Source organism: Sus scrofa, chromosome 2 (genome assembly GCF_054392235.1).
Source record: "Sus scrofa isolate SSC_HxYL_T2T_F1_AM1 chromosome 2, Sscrofa_HxYL_maternal_Yorkshire_Landrace_v2.0, whole genome shotgun sequence".
Lineage (NCBI taxonomy): Eukaryota > Metazoa > Chordata > Mammalia > Artiodactyla > Suidae > Sus > Sus scrofa.
The window spans coordinates 100,278,024-100,292,791 of NC_139384.1; the positions used below are offsets into that span (position 1 = coordinate 100,278,024).

Below are 14,768 nucleotides of genomic sequence, written 5' to 3' on the forward strand. Positions count from 1 at the left end.
AGACTTAAGCCGGAAAATTTAGCAGAGACAGAGCAGGTGCTACAAGGAACTCCGGGGCCCGCGGCGGCGGAAGAATCAGGAGCCGGCCTTCAAGGGCACAGCTGGAGAGCGATTCGGCCGGAGGTCTGAGGCCGGATTGGCCGAGACGGGCCCGATCCCGCCCCTCCCCTGAGCCCTTTCAAGGCCCGGCTCCGGCTCTCGCGTTTCAGTCCTTGGCTGTGGGCAGTGCAGGAGGCCGGGCGCAGGAGACTTCAGCTCCAAGGTTAGTGAGACGGTGAAGCACCTTTCTTCCCCCAAAGCCCAAAGCGGGGGCATTTCGGGAGCCAGGATGGGGGCCTTGTGAGTAGTGGACCCAGGGCAGTGGGCCGGGATCTGGGCACTGTTCCTGTGTGAAGAATTAGTGGGAACTCTCTAAAGAAGCCGGTCCAGCCTCTGTCCTTGGCCGCCGTCACCCTGTCCCCAGGAGCAGGTGACCATGCCGTAGGACAGCTGCGTGTGAGGTGCCAGAGCCGTGTCAGCACCCTGCTTGCGGTGCCTGTTTTTGATAATGAATTGGGAATTTTTCTTGATGGCAGAAATCTAAATGCCACTAAATTGGGGACCTTCAACTTTCGCATGTATTTATGGAGACTCACACATTAGTTTTGAGAATGGTTTCCCGCAGCAGCAGCAACAAGAGAGGTGCAAATCAGTGACTTGGGGTAAACTAACTGAAAAAAAATGAGCATTTTGAAGCCCTCGAATGGAGCTAATTACTAATTGAGCAAATATAGCTAGACTTGATTTAAACTGGTTCATATTGCTAGTAATTCTTTTTTTTTTTTTTTTTTTTTTTGTCTTTTTGCTATTTCTTTGGGCCGCTCCCGCGGCATATGGAGGTTCCCAGGCTAGGGGTCGAATCGGAGCTGTAGCCACCGGCCTACGCCAGAGCCACAGCAACGCGGGATCCGAGCCGCGTCTGCAACCTACACCACAGCTCACGGCAACGCCGGATCATTAACCCACTGAGCAAGGGCAGGGACTGAACCCGCAACCTCATGGTTCCTAGTCGGATTCGTTAACCACTGCGCCACGACGGGAACTCCTAGTAATTCATTTTTGAAATCACTAACCCATTAATAATGAGCCAAGCTTATGTTTCCCCTCCACCCTGGAGGTAAAAATGCTATAGAATTGGCCTACATGTGTTTCACCTATGCCAAAGACGTGTTCTTTGCGTGCTTGGGTTACTGTCAGTCCTGTTTCTGTCTCTTGAGTGGGTGACATCTCTGCCTTCGAATGTTCTGCTGGGGATGGAGAGAGGTGTTTGCCAGAACAAGCCACAACCCCTCAGCCTTCCTCACTTTTGTCCTTGAGCCCTTCTCCTGAGCATTGCCCTGGTTCTGCAACCCCCCAGCAGGTCAGGTGGAATCAAGTGGGATAACGAGTGCAGAGTCCTGCATGTCCAGAGGCAGAAGTATTTGTTCTGAGACAGACTTTGCCTCTGGCTCAGGGCCACTGGACCTCCTTCTCTGCCACAGCTGAGAGGAGGAGCCATTTGTCTTCCCAGAGGGAACCACATGGAACCTTGCATCAGCATTCTGGGAGTTCCTGCCCATTGAGCCAGGAATCTCACAGGGAGCCCGTCCTGAAGGTGACTGCTGGAGGTCACACCCACTCCTGCCTGGGGAGCCACAAGGACTCTGTCCCTTGGGCAAGGGAAAGAGACTACTCCTTTACAGCATTTCAAGGGACTAGATGGTGCCCAGCTTCCTATTTTCTTGAAAACAACCTACCCTTGAGAGACAAGCCTGGTGATGATCATATATCTTCATCCCCAGAAGGCCTAGGAAAGACCTGTTTTATAGGGAAGGACCCTAAACCTCTCCGCTAATGACTTTCTATTTGTTGAATAGAACAGGGGTGCCCAAGAGTGCCCCTGAGGGTGCCTCTATAGGCCATGGTGGCAAAGTAGCTTGAACCCTTTCCTCTCTTAGAACTGGGAAGGGACAGTCATTTTCTGCTGACCACGTCTGGCATCATGTGAGTTTGTTCATAGCGTTCTGTGGAGCTGGTCCAACCCCAAGGACATCCTCTCTTTTGGGGTGACTCTCTAGATGGAAAGCTGACACGTGGACCTCCCCCTAGCCTTCCACTGCCCTCCAAGGAGCTCAGACACATGGACACCGTGTACAGCTGGACCAGAAATAACTCTGGGTCAGCAGAATGGCACTCATGGCATCTCCATCCAGGATACTCAGGACAACTAAGGGGCTCAGGATGGAGGCTGTGACAAAACCCAAGGCCTCCACGTTAGGAGGGGACGGAACCAGACAAAACCCTCAAACCATGACCCAGACTCCCAGGATTCCTGTCCGAGACAGATGTATAGCTCTTGGGCACAGTGACGCGAGGGCTTGCTGTGGTGGTTCTTGTTTTTGGTGGAGAGGACAAGTGTAGGAATAACCACGACACCGTTGCCTTTGGCTGTGACCTTGCACCCCCCTATAGAAATCTCCCTGGCTGGGAGCCCAGCAGTTCTGCCAGGTTTTAGCTCTGATGCTATGAGCAGTACTTTTCAAATCAGGACTCAGGAGGTGTTCCAGATCAGGGAAACAGAGGCCGACCGCTTCTATGAGGTGAGGGCTAGAGATGCCTTCTCTCCTCACCCCTGCAATCCCTACCTCCGTGTGAGAGAGGAGAAGGAAGGGGAGGAGAGAGAACAAAAGCCCAGGCCCCACCTCCTCAGGGAAAGGCAGGCTGGCCCAGCATCCCCAGCACGGCTGGCAGGCTCTTTGGGCACCTGGCGTCAGAGTGGAGTGGGTAAAGCGGCACCTGGCATCTGGGCCCCTTCAGCAGGAGCCTAAGGACAAGGAAAGAGAACAGGTCCAGAGTGTTCTGGGACTCTGAGGGTGTCACATGGTCTGGGGTGAGGATCCCGTGTCTAGAAGCTGCTGCAGTAAAGGCATTTCTACCATCTGGGGGGCCTCGCTGAATGGTGTGATCAAATGCCACTTCCGGGTCCTAAACCATGTCCTAAACCACAAAGGTGGTTTCTTTCCAATTGCTGAGCAGAGTGGGGCTGCCCAGGAGGTGCGCTGCCAGCAAGGAGCCTGAATGCAGGGCCAAGCACAAGCCTAAGTTCAAATCCCAGCTTCATTTAGGCGCTGGCCCAAGACCTTGGGCAGGACTTTGAACCCTCTTGAGTCTGTTTCCCCATCAGCAAAATTATGCCTGCTTGGCAGGATTGTTTCAAAGACTGAAAACAGGGTTTGTAAGGGCCACATGCATGATGCATGGCTCCTGGTAAGCATTCAGTAAATGTTAGTTAAAAGAAACAAAGAAAGGAAGGTTCAACCAAGCGTGCAAGGATGGAAAGGACGTTCAAGGTGGAAGGAAAGGCTTGGGCAAAAGGTCAGAGTCTAGAAGAAGAACTTGGGAGTCCAACTGAGCACATACATATTGTGAACCCAGATAATGGTTTTCAGAGGATGATCAGTGGATCTGAAAGTTCATGATGGGCTCCTTCTGGAATCAGGTCTTGTCTGCAAAGAAATTACAACATAAAACCATTATTGAAACTCATCAAATGCTAAACTTGTAAACCAAAATCAACAAATGTTCAGAGAAGGAGTTCCCATCATGGCGCAGTGGTTAACAAATCTGTCTAGGAACCATGAGGTTGTGGGTTCAATCCCTGGCCTCGCTCAGTGGTTAAGGATCTGGCGTTGCTGTGAGCTGTGGTGTAGGTCACAGATGCGGCTCGGATCCCGCATTGTTGTGGCTGTGGTGTAGGCTGGCAGCTGCAGCTCCCATTGGACCCCTAGCCTGGGAACCTCCATATGCCGCGGGAGCGGCCCTAGGAAAGACAAAAAAAAAAAAAAATGTTCAGAGAAGAGGCAGACCAGTGCTGGCTGGGACAGCCTGGGTTGGCTGAGGGGACAGAGGGATAACTGTCTCATTGTCTTTGGGTCATTAGGGAGAAGGGACTCAGATTTATTTCATGCCTGCTCTGGTCTGTCACTTATCCTTACAGAGCTCAGGAAATGGTCTTACTGAGCCCATGAGGTAGAGGAGTTGCTGAGGCTCAGGTAGGCAATTTACAGCTTTCCCAGATCCAGCAGAGCTTGGGAATGCCTGACATGCAATGGTCCCATTCTTGCTACTCATTGGAAAGTAAAGCCTAGAAATCTGGATTTTTAACCCATTTCACAGCTGATTTTCTTTTCACTTTTAATTTATTTAATTTCGATCACAAAGGCAAATACATACATATTTTTACAAGTGATGCAATACAGAATTCTATTAAGAGAAAATTAATCATCTATTGACTCCAAATCTATTGCTCTGGAGTAATACTTGATGCAGTTTGAATAACCTTCAAGACTTTTCTTTATGTTTGTTGACTAGAAAAATGCACAATGTGGGAGCTGTGAGTTAAGTTTTATTTGGATCCAAAGGAGGACTATAGTTTGGGAGATGGCCTTTCAGATAGCCGAGTGTGTGTGTGTGTGTGTGTCTGTGTGTGTGTCTGTGTGTGTGTCTGTGTGTGTGTGTGTGTAAGTTTACTGAAAGAGGGATACATGCAATCAAGCACACATTTTGGCAGAAGGTTGCTGCTAGTCCTGAGGAACAGATGTCCCTGTGAACGATTTTAGTGCTTTTCTAGATATGGCAAGATGCAAGAACTTGGGCTCATAAAATCTTCTCCTAGAAAAATACCTAACTGTCTGAAGGCCTGTTCTGTCAGTTTTCCCAGAGCACAGAGTGCCTCACTCTGACCTCTTTTCAGGGTGTGTTGAAGGTCAGCGGCTGCAGTGGCCAATGACTTCATTCTTGTAGAACCAGATGGCAAGTGACACTTTTTGGTTGGCCTGTTCGTACCAGTCTATGCACATATGTACATATGCACCTCGTTGTTACACAATTGGAATCATGCATACTCATTACTCTGCAAGATTTTTCCCTTTTCACCTAAGGACATGGTATAGACTTACATCCTGGTGACTGGGGGCAGTTTTCACTGATTCTGTAATAGCTGCACAATGTTTCATTGTCTGAATGTGTCACATTTAATACAGCCTTCCTCTGATGGCCAGGTTTCTTCTGCGTGTGTGTTTTGGTTTGGTTTTTTTTTTTTTTGCCGCTACACACGTTGCTTCTTGAAACATTCTTATGCCTCTTTCCTAATATACTGACAGCTCTGTTTCTGCAGGACAGACTTCCAAAGGGTGATGCTGGGCCAGTGGGTTTCCACATTTTTATGATAATAGATGTTTCCTGGTTCACTTTCCACAATGGTTGTGGTGGCTCTCAGAGCACCCCAGGGTGAATCTGCTTACAGCCAGGGAGGAAGGGCCATGCAGAGCTGCTCCCTCCTGTCCCCTAACTCTCCCAGCTCTACTCCTGGGAACCTTTTAGGACCAAAAGAAGGCCCCACCTTGCCTCTAGCATGGGGCTTTATTTCCCTGCCTCCACAGAAGCAGAATGGTGGACCTGGAGCAGAGAGGTGAAACTTGTCCTGCCTAAAGTCTCTTTGAAGACATCAGGGCTGGAGTCCCTGTCGTGGCTCAGCAGTAATGAACCTGACTAGCATCCATGAGGACATGGGTTCCATCTCTGGCCTTGCTCAGTGGGTTGAGGATCTGGTGTTGCCATGAGCTGTGGTGTAGGTCACAGATGCGGCTCGGATCCTGCATTGCTGTGGCTGTCGTGTAAGCTGGCAGCTGTTGCTCCAATTCAACCCCTAGTCTGGGAACCTCCATATGCTGCACGTTTGGCCCTGAAAAGCAAAAAAAGAAGGGAAGGAGGGAGGGAGGAAGAAAAGGAAAGAGGAAAGAAAAAGAAAGAAAGAAGCGGATGTTTGAACAATTGCCGCCCTTTCCAGTCCAGACCCCTCTTGGGCAAGAAGTCTCTTACAAGCTCCATAATCACATTAGAAGACATCCTCTCTGCAAAACCTCCCAGGGACCCTTCTGTTCCACCTGATTACCCTGTCCTTGCCTGGACCCTAAACCTGCTCCCCAGCCAGGATTCCCAGTCATGGGGACTCCTCAAGTCAGAACCCTGGCCGTCCTTCAAGTGTCCTTCATGACATCCATCCCCAACTAACCGCACAGCCCCCCCGAGCCCACTCACTAAATAGCTTGGGAATCCTTCCCATTTATCTCCATGTAAGCCTCCGCCACTGCCATGGCTCAAGGCCAGAGAATCTCCTCCCCAGATTAGTCCAGGGCCCTGGGACTTGGTTTCCCTGCCTCCAGACCCATGTCCCTTCCTCAGCAATGTAGTAGCTTTAGCCACAAGAACTCCTAACATTTATTGCCTGCTCCCTCTCTGTCAGGATTCGGGCCGACACTAGGACCCTCAACGTGTGGGTCCTATCATTGGCCCCCTTTTCCAGATGAGAAAACTGAGCCGTGCTTTTCAATCTATCTATAGAAAAAGCTGCTACTGATTTCTCCTCCATTGCAGACCAGTACATTTGTAAAATAAAAGTGCAATCGCTGGAAAAAGAACTTAATCAAAGACATGCAAAACACCAGCTCAGTTTTTTTTTCTAATTGAAATTATTCTGTCAAAATGTTACACACATCCTCAAATTTCACTCTCAATTTCTGTGTTTGTCTCACCATGAATACCACAGCATTATGGAGTCAACCTTCCATAAATCTAGTAAAATTGTTCCTCTGCTAAAAATCCTGGTGTCCCTTTTCATCACCTCCAAAATCAACTGCCACATCTCACAGTGACTTTCCTCTTGCTCCCTGTCTCTGCAGTCTGTGCCCTGCCTTTCACCTCACTAGCTGTCCCTATGCTCCTGGCAGCCCCCCACCTCTGTTCATTTTGTTCCCTTTATCTGGAATGTCCTCCCCTCTGTCCACCTGGCACCAAAGATTTTTCACCTCCTCCAGAATGACCGCCTCTGGTCCACCCGGCAGATTTGGGGTTTCTCCCCTCTATTCTCTTTGCTCTTGCCACTTTGGATTGGAATGCTGTGTTCTTACAGTGATCTGTCACCCCCACCAAACTGTGAACTCCTGGAGGGCAGCCCCAGGATCTAACACAGGGATTGACTCTCCAATGTTGGTTGAATGGAAGGACAGATAGGCAGATGGATGCATGGGTAGGTAGATGCATGGGTGGTTTGGTGAATGAATGGGATTTGAGGCTTAGCTCTTGGGCTGAAATGTGATCTTCTCCACCGTGGATGTTGCATTCACCCTTCACATGGGCCATTTGAGTGGTTGGTCTTGGCCCCGTTCAGATTCACTCCTGGTAGCTGCAGGTATTCTGGAATCTAGAATCAGTCAGGGTTATCCCCAGTTTGTGCATTTTCCCTGGGGCAGCCACTACAAATCCCAGGCAGATTCAGCTCCAGTTTAATTCATCTCTCCACCTTCAGGGGAATTATCTTCTGTGGAGTCCTTCGAGAGCCACATTTGAATGAGGGACAGTGTCCAGGATGCTGTTTCCTCATTCAGAAGATTGAACAGGCATAGAACAGGGGCTGAAGTTAGCCTTTCTTCCCCTTCTCCTTTCCAAAGTAGATTAAGTGTGGTGAGGGCTGAGGGCAGGGGCAATTCTCCCACCTGGAGATGGCGAGAAAGCAGCCAGCCAGAGCGAGGCGATGCACCAGACCTCCAGAGTCATCTCATGATGCTCACGGGTGTGTGGTGTCTCCTCATTGTTTCTGCTCTAATCCTTTGCAGTCAGTGACCTGCTACTAGTCCCAGGGCAGGTGGAGGCAAGTAATACCTCCATCTAATTGAGACCAGACAAGCTCCCTCAAAAAGTGTAGCGGAGTGGGCTGGGCCAGTTCCAGACCCTCCCAGGGGCTCCCACAGGGCTCTGGGTCCCCTCAAAGAACACTTACCACTTGACTTGTTGCCCAGGCGGGGTGCTGGTTAAGGGCATGGATTATGAAAACAGACCACTGGTTTTGACTCCCAGCATTGGCGCTCAGAAACTGTGTGCTTTTGGATGTGTTATTTTACCTTTCTTTACCTCCATTTGCTCACCCGTAAAATGGGGGTCATAAGAGCATCAACCTCACGGGTCTGTTATACGGATTCAATGAGGTAATGACCACAAAGCTAACAGCAGATAACCACAAAGCTTAACAACAGTAAGTGCTACAGGAGAATTTTCCCCTTAGACTATGAGCTCTGAAAAGCAGTCCCATAGTAGGCACTTAAATATTTATCAAACAAACAAGTAAAGAGATAACATGTCTTTATCGTCACTTCATCCTGTCTTGCTTCTCCCTCCATCACTTTCTCACTGTGACTTGTCCCCACCTGACACACGTCGTTATAATTCATGGTGACCGTGACCCCCCATGCCAGGTCAGTGGGGTTCCTGGAGGGAGGAGGAGCCCCGAGGGTACACCCCCTGCTTGCCCTGCCTCTCAGAGCTGCCCAGAATGATGCCCATGTGCTAGTGGGCAATTTGACCCCATAATTATCCTCTCTCAAGCCCCCTGTGGAAACCCTGATGAAGACAAACCCTTCAGGATGCCGGAGAGAGCATAAAGAACCAGAGGCAGCTAGAACTGTCTGGCAGCTCTGTTCCTTGGGAGACAAGGGGATCGACTCCATTCAAATATACTGTAATATTGTTCATTACAAAAGCTTGTAGGAGTTCTCCTGTGGTGCAGTGGGTTAAGGTTCTGAAGTTGTCACTGCAGGGCAGTGGGTTGCTGGGTCGCTGCTATAGCATGCATTTGATCCCTGACCAGGGAACTTCCATGTTCCATGGGCGTAGTCAAAAATTAAAACACAAAAAGCTTGTAAGTAAAAGCAGCATCTTCATTTAAATGAGTGCCTATTGAAAGTCAGTACATATAACTTCCCTCTAGCCGTGTGACCTTTGGCTGTCAGTTAACCTCTCTGTTTTTGAGTTCCCGCATCTGTGGCGTGGGGCAAGATAATACTCCTTGGAGTTGTGAAGAAAGTACATGGCCCTTGAAAGTGCTCTCTAGTTTTGTTTTTCCCCCTTATTAAGACATGAAAAGGATTTTTAATATTTTCAGTTATTCTCCAGTAAAACGGGTTGCTCTCAGAAGTAGTCAGCTCCCCAGCACTGCTGGTATTTAAGAACGGCTGAAGGGAAAGAGATTTCTGCATTCAAGTCGAGCTAAGTGGTCTCTAGGAGTTCCCTTGTGGGTTATTGGGTTAAGGATCCAGCATTGTCACTGCAGCGTCTCGGGTCGCTGTTGTGGTGTGTTGTCACAGGTTTGATCCCTGGCTGGGAACTTCCACATGCTACAGGCGCGGCCACAAATTTTTTTAAAAAATAGATAGATAGATAGATAGATAGATAGATGACTTCCAAAGTCCTTTCCTGCCCTGGTTTCTCTGTGACTGTTCATTCACTCACCCAGCATTTACTTAGAACCTGTCACATGTGGGCCATTGGGCTTGAGAACCAAGAAAAACTGTGACCCCATGCTATGGTTGTGGGTTCTCTTCCCTTTTATGTACCAAGTACCAAATCGACTCCAAATAATGTCCATCCTGGAGCTGAGCCCAGCTGATCTCCCAACACTGTCCTCCCCAGTGTGTGGGGGAGAGAAATGCCAAAGTTAATGTACCCCCTCCCTTTTCTTAGAGTATTTCCTTCAGAAAACTTTCTCTGCCCCTTTGAGACGTATTTAAATCTTTCTAAAAGCTAAGTAAACGTCTAGCCGGTTTGACTACCCAGGCCCGTCTTTCTCAAGCACCTGGGAGCATCTCTTTGAAATGTAAACGCCCCATCGAAGATAGCCGCCCAGTCTCCGAGGCTCAGTGGTAAGCAACCTGTCAGAGAAATGGAAAAGCTTATTTTCCCTTTGGACAAAGGTAGTTAGCTAACACAAATGGCCATGCCCACGACTGTGAATTTAGGGTGAACTCTGTGTGACAAGTAGTGCTGTCATATTCTCTTACCTGACTTACCTCGAGAGCAGTTTGGAAGGGTCTGTCTGCAAGGCTCCATAAGAGGATGAGATTTTGTTCCGCCTTTTTGGAGTCTCTTTAACTGATTGCCTGTGCATTGCAGTCTGTTTTCCTGCTTATTAGTCAGTAATTAAACTGTTTCTTTCTTTTTTATTTTTTATTTTTTGTCTTTTTGTCTTTTCTAGGGCCTCACCCACGGCATATGGAGGTTCCCAGGCTAGGGGTCCAATCGGAGCTGTAGCTGCCACCTACACCACAGCCACAGCCAAGCGAGATCCGAGCCTCGTCTGTGACCTACACCACAGCTCACAGCAATGCCAGATCCTTAACCCACTGAGCAAGGCCAGGGATCGAACCCGCAACCTCATGGTTACTAGTTGGATTTGTGAGCCACTGAGCCACGACGGGAACTCCAAACTGTTTCTTACTTTCCTGTATCTTTTGGAAAGGAATTTCTGGGTGTCAGGAGATTTAAATTAAATTTCCCCAACACCTAGCACTTGCTCTTCACCTGAGCATGCCTTTCCCACCTGCCTGCCTGTTCTGAGGCGGATCCTTGGAGGGAGCAAGGGTGCACATGCTATGCTTTGTCGGCTGTCTGTGGGGCAGCCTCTGCTGGGCACCTGTGGAATGGGCTCAGGGGGCTCTTGGGATCAGCCAGCCTGTCAAGGCTGAGAGTTCAGGAGCCTGCACTGGGCTGCCTTGGCTCAGGCGTGGCTTACACAGCCCAGGAACCTGAGCTGGAAAATGCAGAAAAGCAGCCCACCAGCCTTGTTTTGCTGCTTTTCTGATAAGATTTCAAAATCAGAGGCTGAAAGGGATGTGTTTTGTGTAATGTAAGTAGATTTTTGTTTTTCCTCAAATTTTGATCCAGGAAGCTGACTCACAAAGTGGATTCTAAATTGGTTTGGATACCAGGCCTGGGGCTTCATAGCAGATTAAAAGTGAAAAGGACTCGGGAGTAAAGGGGCCAGGCTAGAGGGTAAGGTGCCTTGGGGAAAGGAAAAGACGTACAGGTTTTTATTTTATTTTATTTATTTTTTACATGTTCACTTGAGAGATACACACTTTTAAAAGGAGATACACAGGGAGTTCCCCTTGCGGCTCATTAGTAACAAACCCGACTAGGATCCATGAGGATGGGGTTCCATCTCCGGCCTCTATCAGTGGGTTAAAGACCCGGCGTTGCCACAAGCTGCTGCGTAGGTTGCAGATGTGGCTTGGATCTGGTGTGGCTGTGGTGTAGACCAGTAACTGCAACTCTGATTTGACTCCTAGGAACTTCCTGGGAACTCCTCTATGCCATGAGGGCACCCCTAAAAAAAAGGAGATACACAGGGCGCTGGTAAGAGTGCCTCCTTCTGGAAATCAGGCAGAACACTGTTCACAAACATAAAGTCAGGGAAGAGATGTTCATTGAGCAGCTACTGTGCAGGAATCTGGCAGATGAGTTCCTATCCTTGAAGCTTTTACCAGTCAGCTGGAAAGACAATCCAAACACATGTGGGGAGTTCCCCAACGTGACAGGAGATATGGGATAACTGAAGTCACCACCACATGTCAAAGAACTATGCAGCTCAAGTGCAAGTGAGCAGCTCGTGAGTGCTTGAGGCACTCAGACAGAAAGCGGTCACTTTTTTTGTGGAAACACAGGCACCAGGTTGGGGACCAGTCAGGCCGGAAAGAATGGATGGCAAAGTCCAAATGGGAGGGTCAGTGAGAGGCGATACTTTTACTAAACAGTAACAATTAATAATTTTATAAGAACAACTGAGTGTGGTTCATTGCACTAGCACAAAAATACGGACAGAAAAACTGATATTTTTTTAAAAATCTGTATTCAAATATGTATGTATATATATATTTTTTCTTTTTCTTTTTTTTCCCCCAAGTTGAGATTGTAAGGCTCTAGAGCTGGCAACCTGAATGTCAGGCTGGCCCACTGTGCCCTGGGGATTCTGGGCCCCCATGACCATCCCTGAACGTATGTCCGTGTGCTTGTGTGAGCCTTCACAAAATTCTGCATATGAGCTTACTGAGTTGACATTGGCCTCTCTTCTCCAGAATACATCAGCATTGCTCTCCCAGGGGACCCTGGCTGCTGATCTCATACGGCTGAGGGAAGCAGACCTCACAATTTCTCTGCTGCCTATGTTCCTCTTCCCCACCCTGTGCTCCCTCATCTGCTCAGCTCTCTGATTGGCTCCATTTCTGGCCTCACATCCCCCACTGTGACCACTCACTTGACCCCAGGATCATGGATCCTGGCAAGCCTCAGATTGACTTCTAACCCCAGCAAAAAACAGAAGTCACTTATATTAAATAATGCTCCTGAGAGGCTACTAAGCACCAGGCAATGGCAATATGACAGCAAAAGGAACAGGGTCCCTTCCCTTGGAGGCTTATAATTTGTTCAGGGAGATGATCAATAAACAAGAAAAATAAACAAAATAACTATAGGTGGGATTGAGTGCCAAGAAGGGAATAAACAGGACATTCCAAAAGCAGGAATGATGCCTGCTTTGAAGTAAGCCATCAGGCAAAAAGCAAGGCATGGAGCCCACAGTGCAGGTGTCTAGATGCCAAGGGCTTTCGTCCCCGGAGAAACACCACAGTTCCTCCAGCCCCTCATCTCCTCTCTCCACTGATCTCTTGACAGGACAGTTCAGTGTGTTATGCTAATACTAGGGGCATGGAGGGAATCAAAATTTTAAAAGCTTGTAAGGGAGCTTCAGAGCACTTTAAGCTCCAAACTTTTGTTCCAGTGGTTTCACATAATATACCAGTTTATAGAACCACCGTGTTTGGAAACTAGGCAAAGCCAAATACTGACCACTTGGGTGAACACAGGTAACCTCCAGCATAGCTCTTTGCAGCTCTGTTGGTTTATGCCACGTGTTATCATCTGTGCAAACAACAAAGTGAGCCTCCTCTGAGCAGGGGTATCAGCTGTGCTTACGTAACATTGGGGCCTTCCGGGTAATAGAGAAATCTTTAGGACAAAGCAGTGTTCTGCCAGTGCAGGTTTTCAAAGACTAGCTTTTTTTTTTTTTTTTTTTTTTTCTTTCACTTTTTAGGGCCGCACCTGCAGCATATGGAAATTCCCAGGCTAGGGGTCAAATCAGAGCTACAGTTGCCGGCCTCCGCCACAGCCACAGCATCGTGGGATCCAGGCTGTGTTTGCGATCTACACCACAGCTCACAGCAAGGCCAGATCCCCAACTCGGCTGATTGAGGCCAGGGTTTGAACCCACAGTCTCATGGATTCTAGTCAAATTCATTTCCACTGAGCCATGAGAGGAACTTCCAAAGACTAACTTTTAGTATGCAAGAGAGATTTCGTTTAGTTGTGAGGCAGAGTGATTTCATTGCAAGCCTGGCTCTGGGTCTTGGGGGAGCATGGCTCCAGAGGAGGACAGGACAGATCACTGTCCTGTTTGAGACCCTTGTTTCAACTTCATATCCAAGTTCATTGATTGGAACCTTAATGGTGAAATTCATTGTCTCCATGTGTCTTGGAGAGAGAAAAACATAGAGTCAAGAAAACAGGAATTCTTCACTTTACCAAAACTTTGAGTCTGTGTCAGTTCTCTACAAGGAATCAATGCAGGGGGTAAAGAGAATTTCAGCCCTAAGATTGCTTGGCTTGCTGCACCCAAAGCCTCTAGAGGATTGTTGCCAGGAATCTGACATCATTGCCTGATGTTAGAACTCTTGGATGTTAAATAATATTATTTTTTCCAGAAACTAAAATATGGATATGATGACATCTCAAACATTCATATTCTGAGTCATATACTCCCTCCAGATCACCCTCGCAGCGGGGGAGACCTTTAAGGACCACCAGTGGTCAGTGCACTACACAGGGACACCATTCCCACCTCTTCCTCCTGACTCTGCCCCTTAGGATTTCTCTTCTTAAACAGACTGATGCGAAAACATATCCAATTAAGGAAAAAAAAATCAAAATAAAAATATTTGAGTCACCCTCAATCGCAACAATTGCACTTCCTGTTAACTTAGAGAAACAATGTCCTGGCTTATTTTTTGGCTCATGTATAGTCTGGAAAGAGTTTGGGCAAAGCTTCCCTTACTTTGATGAGTTCTACAATAAAACTCAGAGAAGGCGATATTGCCTTGCTGCTTGGGAAGCTGATTGCAGGGTGTGGAAACAGCTAAGATAGGTCTGAAAGACGCAACCTAACGTTGCCTGCTGCATACAAGGGCCAGGAACACCTGCTGCTGTTCCTTGAGGACCGTTCACCTCCTCTTGGAAGATGAACAGCAGCCCAAAGTCTAGTAGGGAACCAAGAAGTACATGTGATGAGGTGAATGTTGGGCCACTACAAGTCCCCAGAACAACTTTAAGAAATGACGTGTTTATCTTGCCTGGTGATTACTAAGGTAATTCCAGTTTCTTTGGAATTGAGGGAGTTGTTTTAAGACATGAGCACAGAGGAAATGCTGTCTGATAATCTGATTTCCCATGCTAAATAGAAAAAGAATTTCCTCATTATTTTTTAAGGCCTTTGATGTTTTTAGTTGAGATGTTCAAATTTCTCCCTAGTGTTGCTCAAAAAGATATTAAGTAGAGACTTCCATGTGAGGATCCTGGAAGCACAAAGTTGAGGGATCAATCCCAGTTCCCCAAATGCAATCAAGCCAGAAAGTGGACCTCAGAAGGCTACTTCAGAATTACGTTTAAGGCCATGCCAGCTTCGCCTTATTGGGAGAGTTCATCATCCACTGGGTAGCCCAGGTTTTCATCCCATAATCATACTCTCAATGGGCTCTTTGCAGCCATCTAACCCATCTACACTTGGAGAATCTTGTAGCAGAGTCCTGGGAACC

General features: G+C 48.0%; 1 protein-coding gene across 2 annotated transcripts in view; it reads left to right on the plus strand.

The window, feature by feature from the left end:
- Positions 1-207: 207 nt before the first annotated feature.
- CKMT2 (creatine kinase, mitochondrial 2) overlaps positions 208-14,768 on the plus strand; it is a 33,456-nt gene continuing 18,895 nt past the window's right edge. For both annotated transcript variants that reach the window (XR_014836535.1, XM_021082288.2), the window contains exon 1: positions 208-262. The gene's annotated coding sequence lies outside the window, so the exon portion shown is untranslated. The remainder of the gene's footprint in view (positions 263-14,768) is intronic.